Source organism: Salmo salar, unplaced genomic scaffold, assembly GCF_905237065.1.
Source record: "Salmo salar unplaced genomic scaffold, Ssal_v3.1, whole genome shotgun sequence".
Lineage (NCBI taxonomy): Eukaryota > Metazoa > Chordata > Actinopteri > Salmoniformes > Salmonidae > Salmo > Salmo salar.
Genome location: NW_025548476.1, coordinates 375,001 through 389,145, shown reverse-complemented (window position 1 = coordinate 389,145; position 14,145 = coordinate 375,001). Strand labels below are relative to the sequence as shown.

The window sequence follows — 14,145 nt, the reverse complement described above, 5'->3', positions numbered from 1 at the left end:
GTACTGTACTGTATTGGCTAGATGGGAGGTACTGTACTGTATTGGCTAGATGGGAGGTACTGTACTGTATTGGCTAGATGGGAGGTACTGTACTGTACTGTATTGGCTAGATGGGAGGTACTGTATTGGCTAGATGGGAGGTACTGTACTGTACTGGCTAGATGGGAGGTACTGTACTGTACTGGCTAGATGGGAGGTACTGTACTGTACTGGCTAGATGGGAGGTACTGTATTGGCTAGATGGGAGGTACTGTATTGGCTAGATGGGAGGTACTGTACTGGCTAGATGGGAGGTACTGTACTGTATTGGCTAGATGGGAGGTACTGTACTGTACTGGCTAGATGGGAGGTACTGTACTGGCTAGATGGGAGGTACTGTACTGTATTGGCTAGATGGGAGGTACTGTACTGTACTGGCTAGATGGGAGGTACTGTACTGTACTGGCTAGATGGGAGGTACTGTACTGTACTGGCTAGATGGGAGGTACTGTACTGGCTAGATGGGAGGTACTGTACTGTATTGGCTAGATGGGAGGTACTGTACTGTACTGGCTAGATGGCAGGTACTGTACTGTATTGGCTAGATGGGATGTACTGTACTGTATTGGCTAGATGGGAGGTACTGTACTGGCTGGATGGGAGGTACTGTACTGTATTGTCTAGATGGGATGTACTGTACTGTATTGGCTAGATGGGAGGTACTGTATTGGCTAGATGGGAGGTACTGTACTGTATTGTCTAGATGGGATGTACTGTACTGTATTGGCTAGATGGGAGGTACTGTACTGGCTGGATGGGAGGTACTGTACTGTACTGGCTAGATGGGAGGTACTGTACTGTATTGGCTAGATGGGAGGTACTGTACTGTACTGGCTAGATGGGAGGTACTGTACTGTATTGGCTAGATGGGAGGTACTGTACTGTATTGGCTAGATGGGAGGTACTGTACTGTATTGGCTAGATGGGAGATACTGTACTGTACTGGCTAGATGGGATGTACTGTACTGTATTGGCTAGATGGGATGTACTGTACTGGCTGGATGGGAGGTACTGTACTGTATTGGCTAGATGGGAGCTACTGTACTGGCTAGATGGGAGGTACTGTACTGGCTGGATGGGGGGTACTGTACTGTATTGGCTAGATGAGAGGTACTGTACTGTACTGGCTAGATGAGAGGTACTGTACTGTATTGGCTAGATGGGAGGTACTATACTGGCTAGATGGGAAGTACTGTACTGTACTGGCTAGACGGGAGGTACTGTACTGGCTGGATGGGAGGTACAGTACTGGCTAGATGGGAGGTACAGTACTGGCTAGATGGGAGGTACAGTACTGGCTGGATGGGAGGTACAGTACTGGCTAGATGGGAGGTACAGTACTGGCTGGATGGGAGGTACAGTACTGGTTGGATGGGAGGTACTGTATTGGCTAGATGAGGTACTGTATTGGCTAGATGAGGTACTGTACTGGTTAGAAGGGAGGTACAGTACTGGCTTGGTGGGAGGTACAGTACTGGCTGGATGGGAGGTACTGTACTGTATTGGCTAGAAGAGGTACTGTACTGGCTAGATGGGAGGTACTGTACTGTATTGGCTAGATGGGAGGTACTGTACTGGCTGGATGGGAGGTACAGTACTGGCTAGATGAGGTACAGTACTGGCTAGATGGGAGGTACAGTACTGGCTTGATGGGAGGTACAGTACTGGCTGGATGGGAGGTACAGTACTGGCTAGATGAGGTACAGTACTGGCTAGAAGGGAGGTACAGTTCAGTACTGGTTAGAAGGGAGGTACTGTATTGGTGGGAGGTACAGTACTGGTTAGAAGGGAGGTACAGTACTGGCTAGAATGGAGGTACAGTACTGGCTTGGTGGGAGGTACAGTATTGTACTGGGTGGATGGGAATATGTAAACCCAGCCAACATATCTGGGTTAGTATTCTGTATGTGAAATTGAGACATCCAGGCCCGCTAGCCAAAACTCAACGGTGTGTGACTGACAGCTACATGAACATTAACTATGTTACTCTTATAATGACCATTTGGGGGGAGGGGGGCTTATGTTGGTCCTGGTACACACCTGTACAAGTCTGTAATGGAAATGTGTTTCTTACATACTGAGACCCTGAGGAGTGGGGTCGCGACCTTTTATGGTGATACCATTCAGTATTGGCTTCTGTACTCACAACCCTATTTTCTAAACCAGACACAGTGATGTGTGCAGTCTGGTTGAATATTGCCTATTCAGGCATGTGAGCCATCGTCACAACCCAGTCAAAATGTTGCTTTTTCTCACCCTCCTTCCCTTTTTAATATTTTGCGTTGCATGTTTTTTTCACAGCACATTTGAGTTATTTCAATGGTTAGACTGTATTTCAAGCAATAACTCGTAGCTCAATACAGATAGACTGAAAGTGTTTGTATTATATTTAGAACAAAGAGGTCCCGGGTCTTAGTTGCTGTACACACAGTCGATGTTATCCGCTACAGTTGGAATGCCTGAAAATGTGCACTTTAAAGTCGTGTATAGAAACAATGTTACATGTTTCAATGTCACACAAACTATTGTAGTTCTTTTTTTTGGTACTTTTTGGCGTGGCACAGTCTGTGTGAAGATGACCAAAGTGCTTTTTATTTGCTGGAAAAAACGGTATTATTATTATTAACTCTTTAAAAACCCATAATAACTGTTTCGGTCTCCCATTATTGGAAATGCTTTAAGAAACATGGTGTTGCCTCGTCGTTTTCTTTATCGTTGTTGTGAAGATGGTCACTCATGTTTTGTAGTTGCGAGAGAAAAAGACAGTTTGCAGTCAAGTCACTAGAGTCTGAAAAATGGATTTAGAAAATGACTCTGAACCCGTCTGAAATGCCATCCTGATCCCTAGTGCACCAGAGCCCTGGTCAAAAGTAGTGCACTACGTAGGGAATAGGGTGACATTTCACACGCTTATTTGTTTGCGTTGTGATTCCATTTTCAAAGGAAGTCTGCATATTTATGTTGAAGAAAAAACACAACGTCTTGTGAGCTGGTCTGTTTCATCAGTTCTAGGTGTTTATAAGAAAAATAAAAATGGACATTGTTGTGTCACTCAGACTCAACTTTCAGTTTCTTCCTCCGTACATCATATGAGTTAAACAACAGTTTAGATTTCATCATGGCTGTGTACTAATACCTATTCCCTATATAGTGCACTACTTTTGACCAGACCCCTATGGGTCCTCTTCAAAAGTAGTGCACTACGTAGGGAATATGGTGCCATTTAGGATGTAGATCATAATTCATTCCTTGCAAATCACTTTCTTCACTTAAAACATATTTCATATACATTACATTTCTTCATACAAACCAGCCCTTGTAGAGACACTTGATCAAATCAAGTGATCGTACCTCTTGATGGGAATCATCATTGATATAAACTGACATGTAAATAATGTCAACCATAATATCTGTCTGGATACACATCAGCAATCAGCCTGAACAGGACCAATGTCTATCTGGACACACATCAGCAATCAGCCTGAACAGGACCAATGTCTATCTGGATACACATCAGCAATCAGCCTGAACAGGACCAATGTCTATCTGGATACACATCAACAATCAGCCTGAACAGGACCAATGTCTATCTGGATACACATCAGCAATCAGCCTGAACAGGACCAATGTCTATCTGGATACACATCAGCCTGAGCAGAACCAATGTCTATCTGGATACACATCAGCCTGAGCAGAACCAATGTCTATCTGCATACACATCAGCCTGAACAGAACCAATGTCTATCTGCATACACATCAGCCTGAACAGAACCAATGTCTATCTGCATACACATCAGCCTGAACAGAACCAATGTCTATCTGGATACACATCAGCCTGAGCAGAACCAATGTCTATCTGGATACACATCAGCCTGAACAGAACCAATGTCTATCTGCATACACATCAGCCTGAACAGAACCAATGTCTATCTGGATACACATCAGCCTGAACAGAACCAATGTCTATCTGGATACACATCAGCCTGAGCAGAACCAATGTCTATCTGGATACACATCAGCCTGAACAGAACCAATGTCTATCTGCATACACATCAGCCTGAGCAGAACCAATGTCTATCTGGATACACATCAGCCTGAGCAGAACCAATGGGAACAAAAAGAAAAGAGCTGTAGAAAGTTATTCATCTTAATAAAAATCTGTATACAAATTTTATCTTCAGAAAAATCAAGTGTGATACTTGCTATTTAGGCAATGTTAGGGCTATGTTCTGTTCATAGTACTGAAGATCCCCTGTATAGCTCGATTGAAATTTAAAGAATGTTTGCAGTCTGCATACAGTGCCTTCGGAAAGTTTTCAGACCCCTTGACTTTTTCCACATTTTGTTACGTTACAGCCTTATTCTAAAATGGATTAAATAAAAACAATTCCTCAGCAATCTACACACAATACCCCATAACGACATCACAATACCCCATAATGACATCACAATACCCCATGGTGACATCACAATACCCCATAATGACATCACAATACCCATAACGACATCACAATACCCCATAATGACATCACAATACCCCCATAATGACATCACAATACCCCATAACGACCAAAGCAAAACATTTATTTTTTGTTGATAATTTATAAAAAGTCAAATCCAAATTATTTACATAAAGTATTCAGACCCTTTGCTATGAGACTCAAAATTGAGCTCAGGTGCATCCTGTTCCATTGATCATCCTTGAGATGTTTCTACAACTTGATTGGAGTCCACCTGCGGTAAATTTGATTTATTGGACATGATTTGGAAAGGCACACACCTGTCTATATAAGGTCCCACAGTTGACAGTGTATGTCAGAGCAAAAACCAAGCCATGAGGTTGAAGGAATTGTCCATAGAGCTCAGAGATAGGATTGTGTCTAAATCTGGGGAAGGGAGATCTGGGGAACAGTACCAAAAAATGTATGCAGCATTGAAGGTCCCAAGAACACAGAGCCCTCCATCATTCTTAAACTGAAGAAGTATGGAACCACCAAGAATTCCTAGAGCTGGTCGCCAGGCCAAACTGACCAATCAGGGAGAAGGACCTTGGTCAGGAGGTGACCAAGAACCCGACAGAGCTCTAGAGTTCCTCTGTGGAGATGGGAGAACTTTCCAGAAGGACAACCATCTCTGCAGCACTCCACCAATCAGGCCTTTATGGTAGAGTGGCCAGATGGAAGCCACTCCTCACTATAAAGACACATGATAGCCCGCTTGAGTTTGCCAAAAGGACTCAGACCATGAGAAACAAGAAGTTAGTCCTAAATATTTCAAAAAGGCACCTAAAAACCATGAGAAACAAGATTATCTGGTCTGATGAAACCAAGATTGAACTCTTTGGCCTGAATGCCAAGCATCACGTCTGGAGGAAACCTGGCACCATCCCTACGGTGAAGCATGGTGGTGGCAGCATCATGCTGTGGGGATATCTTTCAGCGGCAGGGACTGGGAGACTAGTCAGGATTGAGGGAAAGATGAACGGAGCAAAGTACAGAGAGTTCCTTGATGAAAACCTGCTTCAGAGAGCTCAGGACCTCAGACTGGGCCAGCTTTCCCTTGAAAGAGAGACTCTGGGTCTCAATGGGCTTTTCCTGGTTAAATAAAGGTTAAATAAAATAAAAAATCTCAGGAGAGACCTGAAAATAGTTTTGCAGCAACGCTCCCCAACCTGGCATTGCAGGTCCTCTCAAGCAGAGAAGAATGGGAGAAACTCCCCAAATACAGGGGTACCAAGCTTGTATCGTCATACCCAAGAAGACTCGATGCTGTAATCGCTGCCAAAGGTGCTTCAACAAAGTACTGAGTAAAGGGTCTGAATACTTATGTAAATGTAATATTACATTTTTTATTTGTAATTAACTTGCAAAACTTTTAACGGTTTTTGCTTTGTCATTATGGGGCATTGTGTGTAAATTGATGAGGGCTTATTTTTTTTAAATACATTTTTAGAATAAAGTTGTAACGTAAGAACATTTGGAAAAAGTCAAGGGGTCTGAATACTTTCCGAAGGGTCAGGTGACAATTTAAATCACGCTATACAGCAGATCTTCAGCGCTACGGATTGAATCAAGCCCATAATCTTAAACAGACCAACAAAAATTCTGCATTAAATGTCAAGTTTGAGTTGAGGTTCAGTTTAACATAATCATGAGATCAAATCAGAATGACTTGTCCATCAAGTGCTACAATAATTAATGGCAATACATTTGAACGTGTCATTGTTTAGAAAATCATAAAACCAACTCCATAAGTTGGTCATGGCTGTGTCACAAATTCATTTAGAATACAAACGATCATACTAAATCATTAGTTGAGAGAAGGCATGTGTTTAACTATTTGGTTCCTAGTAAGAAGAGCTAGAAGTGTGAGAGTCTGTGGCTTTGAGGTTCAATTCCTGCCTTCAAACACAGAGGTTATGGGTTCTGAGCTTGGGTTTGAGTTAGTGGTAATTTAAGCAATTCTCAATGTGAAAATGACAAAGAAAATAGTTAGAGGTGTGAAGAGGGCAGAGTGAGAAGGCTTCTGAGTTTGAAGAGGGCAGAGTGAGAAGGAGTCTGTGGCTCCGGTGTAAAGATCTCACCCTGTATGTTCAGGGTTGTAGGTTCAAACCCCAGTCTGAGTGTGAAGGGGTCTGTGGCTCTGGTGTAAAGATCTCACCCTGTATGTTCAGGGTTGTAGGTTTAAACCCCAGTCACAGCTCTGGATCAGGATGTGTTGTGGTCATAAACCTCTGAAAAAGTAGACCCTTCATTTTCAAATGGACCTTTTTAAAAACCTATGGGTCTACTTTTTCCAGAGGTTTTCCTCCATAACTGATGCTGTTCACAGGAGGGAAACCCCCAGCAGTTGTCACAGTCCTCCAAGCTTTGTTAGGAATCATACCTACAACCCCATGCTTATGGGGTGAGATCCTTACCACTGAGCCACCAGCTCCTTCACGTTGCAAAACACATCTCTTTGTGTATTTGACATTAAGATTTGACTCTGGCGCAGCAGACACTTGCACATCCCGTCCACATGGGGGGCAATGTTGAAGCAGAAACAAAGGCCCTGCCACAGATCACTGTGTCAGAAATATCACCCAGGCCTACATGATACCTACTGCTTAAAATGAAGACATGTGAACACTGGAATCTTATCTCCTCACCCCAGCACTGCCTCTTGAACAAGAGACAGAAAGCAATGAACTCATGACCTCTGGTGAACCAGGTGTGGGTCATCCCAGAGAGCTCAGCTAGGTCTGATTCATCTCTGCTCCTTTCCACTGGAACTTTCACAAGACTGAAGAGACACCTCAGACTGTTTCCTTTCCACTGGAACTTTCACAAGACTGAAGAGACACCTCAGACTGTTTCCTTTCCACTGAGCCTTTCACAAGACTGAAGAGACACCTCAGACTGTTTCCTTTCCACTGGAACTTTCACAAGACTGAAGAGACACCTCAGACTGTTTCCTTTCCACTGGAACTTTCACAAGACTGAAGAGACACCTCAGACTGTTTCCTTTCCACTGGAACTTTCACAAGACTGAAGAGACACCTCAGACTGTTTCCTTTCCACTGGAACTTTCACAAGACTGAAGAGACACCTCAGACTGTTTCCTTTCCACTGAGCCTTTCACAAGACTGAAGAGACACCTCAGACTGTTTCCTTTCCACTGGAACTTTCACAAGACTGAAGAGACACCTCAGACTGTTTCCTTTCCACTGGAACTTTCACAAGACTGAAGAGACACCTCAGACTGTTTCCTTTCCACTGGAACTTTCACAAGACTGAAGAGACACCTCAGACTGTTTCCTTTCCACTGGAACTTTCACAAGACTGAAGAGACACCTCAGACTGTTTCCTTTCCACTGGAACTTTCACAAGACTGAAGAGACACCTCAGACTGTTTCCTTTCCACTGGAACTTTCACAAGACTGAAGAGACACCTCAGACTGTTTCCTTTCCACTGGAACTTTCACAAGACTGAAGAGACACCTCAGACTGTTTCCTTTCCACTGGAACTTTCACAAGACTGAAGAGACACCTCAGACTGTTTCCTTTCCACTGGAACTTTCACAAGACTGAAGAGACACCTCAGACTGTTTCCTTTCCACTGGAACTTTCACAAGACTGAAGAGACACCTCAGACTGTTTCCTTTCCACTGGAACTTTCACAAGACTGAAGAGACACCTCAGACTGTTTCCTTTCCACTGAGCCTTTCACAAGACTGAAGAGACACCTCAGACTGTTTCCCTTTCCACTGGAACTTTCACAAGACTGAAGAGACACCTCAGACTGTTTCCCTTTCCACTGGAACTTTCACAAGACTGAAGAGACACCTCAGACTGTTTCCTTTCCACTGGAACTTTCACAAGACTGAAGAGACACCTCAGACTGTTTCCTTTCCACTGGAACTTTCACAAGACTGAAGAGACACCTCAGACTGTTTCCTTTCCACTGGAACTTTCACAAGACTGAAGAGACACCTCAGACTGTTTCCTTTCCACTGGAACTTTCACAAGACTGAAGAGACACCTCAGACTGTTTCCTTTCCACTGGAACTTTCACAAGACTGAAGAGACACCTCAGACTGTTTCCTTTCCACTGGAACTTTCACAAGACTGAAGAGACACCTCAGACTGTTTCCTTTCCACTGGAACATTCACAAGACTGAAGAGACACCTCAGACTGTTTCCTTTCCACTGGAACTTTCACAAGACTGAAGAGACACCTCAGACTGTTTCCTTTCCACTGGAACTTTCACAAGACTGAAGAGACACCTCAGACTGTTTCCCTTTCCACTGAGCCTTTCACAAGACTGAAGAGACACCTCAGACTGTTTCCTTTCCACTGGAACTTTCACAAGACTGAAGAGACACCTCAGACTGTTTCCTTTCCACTGGAACTTTCACAAGACTGAAGAGACACCTCAGACTGTTTCCTTTCCACTGGAACTTTCACAAGACTGAAGAGACACCTCAGACTGTTTCCCTTTCCACTGAGCCTTTCACAAGACTGAAGAGACACCTCAGACTGTTTCCTTTCCACTGGAACTTTCACAAGACTGAAGAGACACCTCAGACTGTTTCCTTTCCACTGGAACTTTCACAAGACTGAAGAGACACCTCAGACTGTTTCCTTTCCACTGGAACTTTCACAAGACTGAAGAGACACCTCAGACTGTTTCCTTTCCACTGGAACTTTCACAAGACTGAAGAGACACCTCAGACTGTTTCCTTTCCACTGGAACTTTCACAAGACTGAAGAGACACCTCAGACTGTTTCCTTTCCACTGGAACTTTCACAAGACTGAAGAGACACCTCAGACTGTTTCCTTTCCACTGGAACTTTCACAAGACTGAAGAGACACCTCAGACTGTTTCCTTTCCACTGAGCCTTTCACAAGACTTGAGGAGACACCTCAGACTGATTTAAAGTGGTCAGTAACTGAGCGTCAGTAATACAAACACAAAGAAATACAAAATACGTAGAGTTTATCCTCCAAATGAAGCACTAGAAGTGAAAATCAAGCAAAGAAAATGTATTTAATAAAAGGGAGTTTACTGTAGAAATATTCCATGAGAAATAGACCCTAGAAGGAACGGTGTGTTTAGAGACGACAGTGTGTGTGGAGTACCGATGGTGCCAGGATGTGTGATATTCCCTTGAGATCCATCAGACCTACGGCTGCAAATCTCCAGACACTTTCTCACTAGTCACAGATTTTACAGAAATCAGTAGTGAATAAGCAGGCAATCCAAGATCATCCAACTGGGATTAGGGAAAAGTTACCAGAAACCCCAAATTATACCACACTCTGTCTACCACTCTCCCTGCTGTAACCAGAGGATGAAGAGTCTGAGCAGCTGTGGTGGGAGAAGTCTATGAAGATGCCATCAGGGTCAGAGTCCATAGAGTCCAGTATCTGATCTACCACTGTCTCCGGGCTGGAGGAACAGCTGGGGATCGACCCCGTCTCCGAACCAGAGTGGGCCTGACACAGAACAGAGGGGGACACTGTCGACTCCCCCCCGCCGTGGAGGAAGGGTCCTGGGAGTGGGAGTCCTGAAAGATGGAGGGCTGGAGGTGGGACCCCAAAGACTCAGACCCCACAGACCCACAGAGATCCAGACTTCCTCCACCACCAACAACCCCTGTCAGGCTGAGCTCCTGCTCCAGGGGAGGAGAGGCCCGGCTGGGCCGCGGAGGCCAGGGAGGAAGTGGTGCTGATGTCGTTGATGGCGCCTTCTTCCAGACAGGAAGTCATCTCGCAGACGGAATGGCGGCGGATGCCCATGCTGCTCACGGAGCCTGTCTCGGTATCATACTCCACCACAGGCGTCAACATGGGCACGTTGTAGGACTTGGAGCGCATCACCAGGTTCTTGGCGGGGGCGTCGCCTGACTTGGGCCACCGCCGCTGCAGACGCTTTTCTGGAGAGAGGATAGGAGGAGGGGTGAAGAGGGATGAGTGAAGGAGAGAAAGAAGTGGTGGGATGGAAGGAGGGAGGGAGAGAGGGAGGGAGAAAGATGGGATGTGAAGAAGTGAAAACAAGACAGACGTTGAGGCCATCTAGACTAGTATAACACAGGAAACTAACAGCACATCAGCTGAACAGCTGTGAATGGAGAGTACAAATCATGCATGATGAAATGTAAATCATTTAGCTGTATGCGTATTAGTCTAACTACCCAGTACGCAGGAGGAGTATTGATGAAATGTAAATCATTTAGCTGTATGAGTATTAGTCCAACTACCCAGTACGCAGGAGGAGTATTGATGAAATGTAAATCATTTAGCTGTATGAGTATTAGTCTAACTACCCAGTACGCAGGAGGAGTATTGATGAAATGTAAATCATTTAGCTGTATGAGTATTAGTCTAACTACCCAGTACGCAGGAGGAGTATTGCATTGAGGATCCGTCGTTGGAGTAGAGACCGTGGGTTCCCAGGTAGGGAGACACCACCTTCTGAACCAAAGCTTCCAGACGCAGGTAGTCCTCAGTCACTCCTTTAGACTCATGGACACCCTGGAACACACACATCACAGTTAGTCCTCAGTCACTCCCTTTAGACTCATGGACACCCTGGAACACACACATCACAGTTAGTCCTCAGTCACTCCTTTAGACTCATGGACACCCTGGAACACACACATCACAGTTAGTCCTCAGTCACTCCTTTAGACTCATGGACACCCTGGAACACACACATCACAGTTAGTCCTCAGTCACTCCTTTAGACTCATGGACACCCTGGAACACACACATCACAGTTAGTCCTCAGTCACTCCTTTAGACTCATGGACAGCCTGGAACACACACATCACAGTTAGTCCTCAGTCACTCCTTTAGACTCATGGACACCCTGGAACACACACATCACAGTTAGTCCTCAGTCACTCCTTTAGACTCATGGACACCCTGGAACACACACATCACAGTTAGTCCTCAGTCACTCCTTTAGACTCATGGACACCCTGGAACACACACATCACAGTTAGTCCTCAGTCACTCCTTTAGACTCATGGACACCCTGGAACACACACATCACAGTTAGTCCTCAGTCACTCCTTTAGACTCATGGACACCCTGGAACACACACATCACAGTTAGTCCTCAGTCACTCCTTTAGACTCATGGACACCCTGGAACACACACATCACAGTTAGTCCTCAGTCACTCCTTTAGACTCATGGACACCCTGGAACACACACATCACAGTTAGTCCTCAGTCACTCCTTTAGACTCATGGACACCCTGGAACACACACATCACAGTTAGTCCTCAGTCACTCCTTTAGACTCATGGACAGCCTGGAACACACACATCACAGTTAGTCCTCAGTCACTCCTTTAGACTCATGGACACCCTGGAACACACACATCACAGTTAGTCCTCAGTCACTCCTTTAGACTCATGGACACCCTGGAACACACACATCACAGTTAGTCCTCAGTCACTCCTTTAGACTCATGGACACCCTGGAACACACACATCACAGTTAGTCCTCAGTCACTCCTTTAGACTCATGGACACCCTGGAACACACACATCACAGTTAGTCCTCAGTCACTCCTTTAGACTCATGGACACCCTGGAACACACACATCACAGTTAGTCCTCAGTCACTCCTTTAGACTCATGGACACCCTGGAACACACACATCACAGTTAGTCCTCAGTCACTCCTTTAGACTCATGGACACCCTGGAACACACAGACACACACAATGAGACTCCCACAGGAAACCACACCTGCTGTACACTCAAAAAATCAGTGCTTACCATTTGTCAACCACTTAAAATAAATCTGTCCTCAAACCATAACCATATTTGAGTCTATTGAAATGTCAGTTTCAGAGGAAATACATTGTCCATTAGAGGGCTCTGTGTTTGTTGTGTAGAATAGAACAGAGAGAAAGGGGGCAGGGTAAGAGTATGCGGAAAACACGGAGTAAATACTGAGCTGGAGGAAAGTAACTGAGTAACTATGTCAGAGGAGAGACAGTCACTAACTGTATGTCAGAGGAGAGACAGTAACTAACTGTATATCAGAGGAGAGACAGTAACTAACTGTATATCGGAGGAGAGACAGTCACTAACTGTATATCAGAGGAGAGACAGTCACTAACTGTATATCAGAGGAGAGACAGTCACTAACTGTATATCAGAGGAGAGACAGTAACTAACTGTATATCAGAGGAGAGACAGTCACTAACTGTATGTCAGAGGAGAGACAGTAACTAACTGTATATCAGAGGAGAGACAGTCACTAACTGTATGTCAGAGGAGAGACAGTAACTAACTGTATATCAGAGGAGAGACAGTAACTAACTGTATATCGGAGGAGAGACAGTAACTAACTGTATGTCAGAGGAGAGACAGTAACTAACTGTATATCAGAGGAGAGAGTAACTAACTGTATATCAGAGGAGAGACAGTAACTAACTGTATATCAGAGGAGAGACAGTAACTAACTGTATATCAGAGGAGAGACAGTCACTAACTGTATATCAGAGGAGAGACAGTAACTAACTGTATATCGGAGGAGAGACAGTCACTAACTGTATATCAGAGGAGAGACAGTAACTAACTGTATGTCAGAGGAGAGACAGTAACTAACTGTATATCAGAGGAGAGACAGTCACTAACTGTATATCAGAGGAGAGACAGTAACTAACTGTATGTCAGAGGAGAGACAGTAACTAACTGTATGTCAGAGGAGAGACAGTAACTAACTGTATATCAGAGGAGAGACAGTAACTAACTGTATGTCAGAGGAGAGACAGTAACTAACTGTATATCAGAGGAGAGACAGTAACTAACTGTATGTCAGAGGAGAGACAGTAACTAACTGTATATCAGAGGAGAGACAGTAACTAACTGTATATCGGAGGAGAGACAGTCACTAACTGTATATCAGAGGAGAGACAGTCACTAACTGTATATCAGAGGAGAGACAGTCACTAACTGTATATCAGAGGAGAGACAGTAACTAACTGTATATCAGAGGAGAGACAGTCACTAACTGTATGTCAGAGGAGAGACAGTAACTAACTGTATATCAGAGGAGAGACAGTCACTAACTGTATGTCAGAGGAGAGACAGTAACTAACTGTATATCAGAGGAGAGACAGTAACTAACTGTATATCGGAGGAGAGACAGTAACTAACTGTATGTCAGAGGAGAGACAGTAACTAACTGTATATCAGAGGAGAGAAGTAACTAACTGTATATCAGAGGAGAGACAGTAACTAACTGTATATCAGAGGAGAGACAGTAACTAACTGTATATCAGAGGAGAGACAGTCACTAACTGTATATCAGAGGAGAGACAGTAACTAACTGTATATCAGAGGAGAGACAGTCACTAACTGTATATCAGAGGAGAGACAGTAACTAACTGTATATCAGAGGAGAGACAGTAACTAACTGTATATCAGAGGAGAGACAGTAACTAACTGTATATCAGAGGAGAGACAGTAACTAACTGTATATCAGAGGAGAGACAGTAACTAACTGTATATCAGAGGAGAGACAGTAACTAACTGTATATCGGAGGAGAGACAGTAACTGTATATCAGAGGAGAGACAGTAACTAACTGTATATCAGAGG

At 44.3% G+C, this 14,145-nt stretch overlaps 1 long non-coding RNA gene and 1 pseudogene across 1 annotated transcript; one reads left to right on the top strand and one right to left on the bottom strand.

Annotated features, from left to right (window-relative positions):
• The first annotated feature begins 801 nt into the window (after window positions 1–801).
• Window positions 802–2,430, top strand: LOC123733088 (uncharacterized). Its single transcript, XR_006763567.1, has 2 exons — window positions 802–1,098; window positions 1,178–2,430. It is a non-coding gene; the product is annotated as an uncharacterized lncRNA (long non-coding RNA).
• A 7,123-nt stretch (window positions 2,431–9,553) lies between these two features.
• Window positions 9,554–14,145, bottom strand: part of LOC123733087 (proline-rich protein 5-like) — a 66,404-nt pseudogene continuing 61,812 nt past the window's right edge.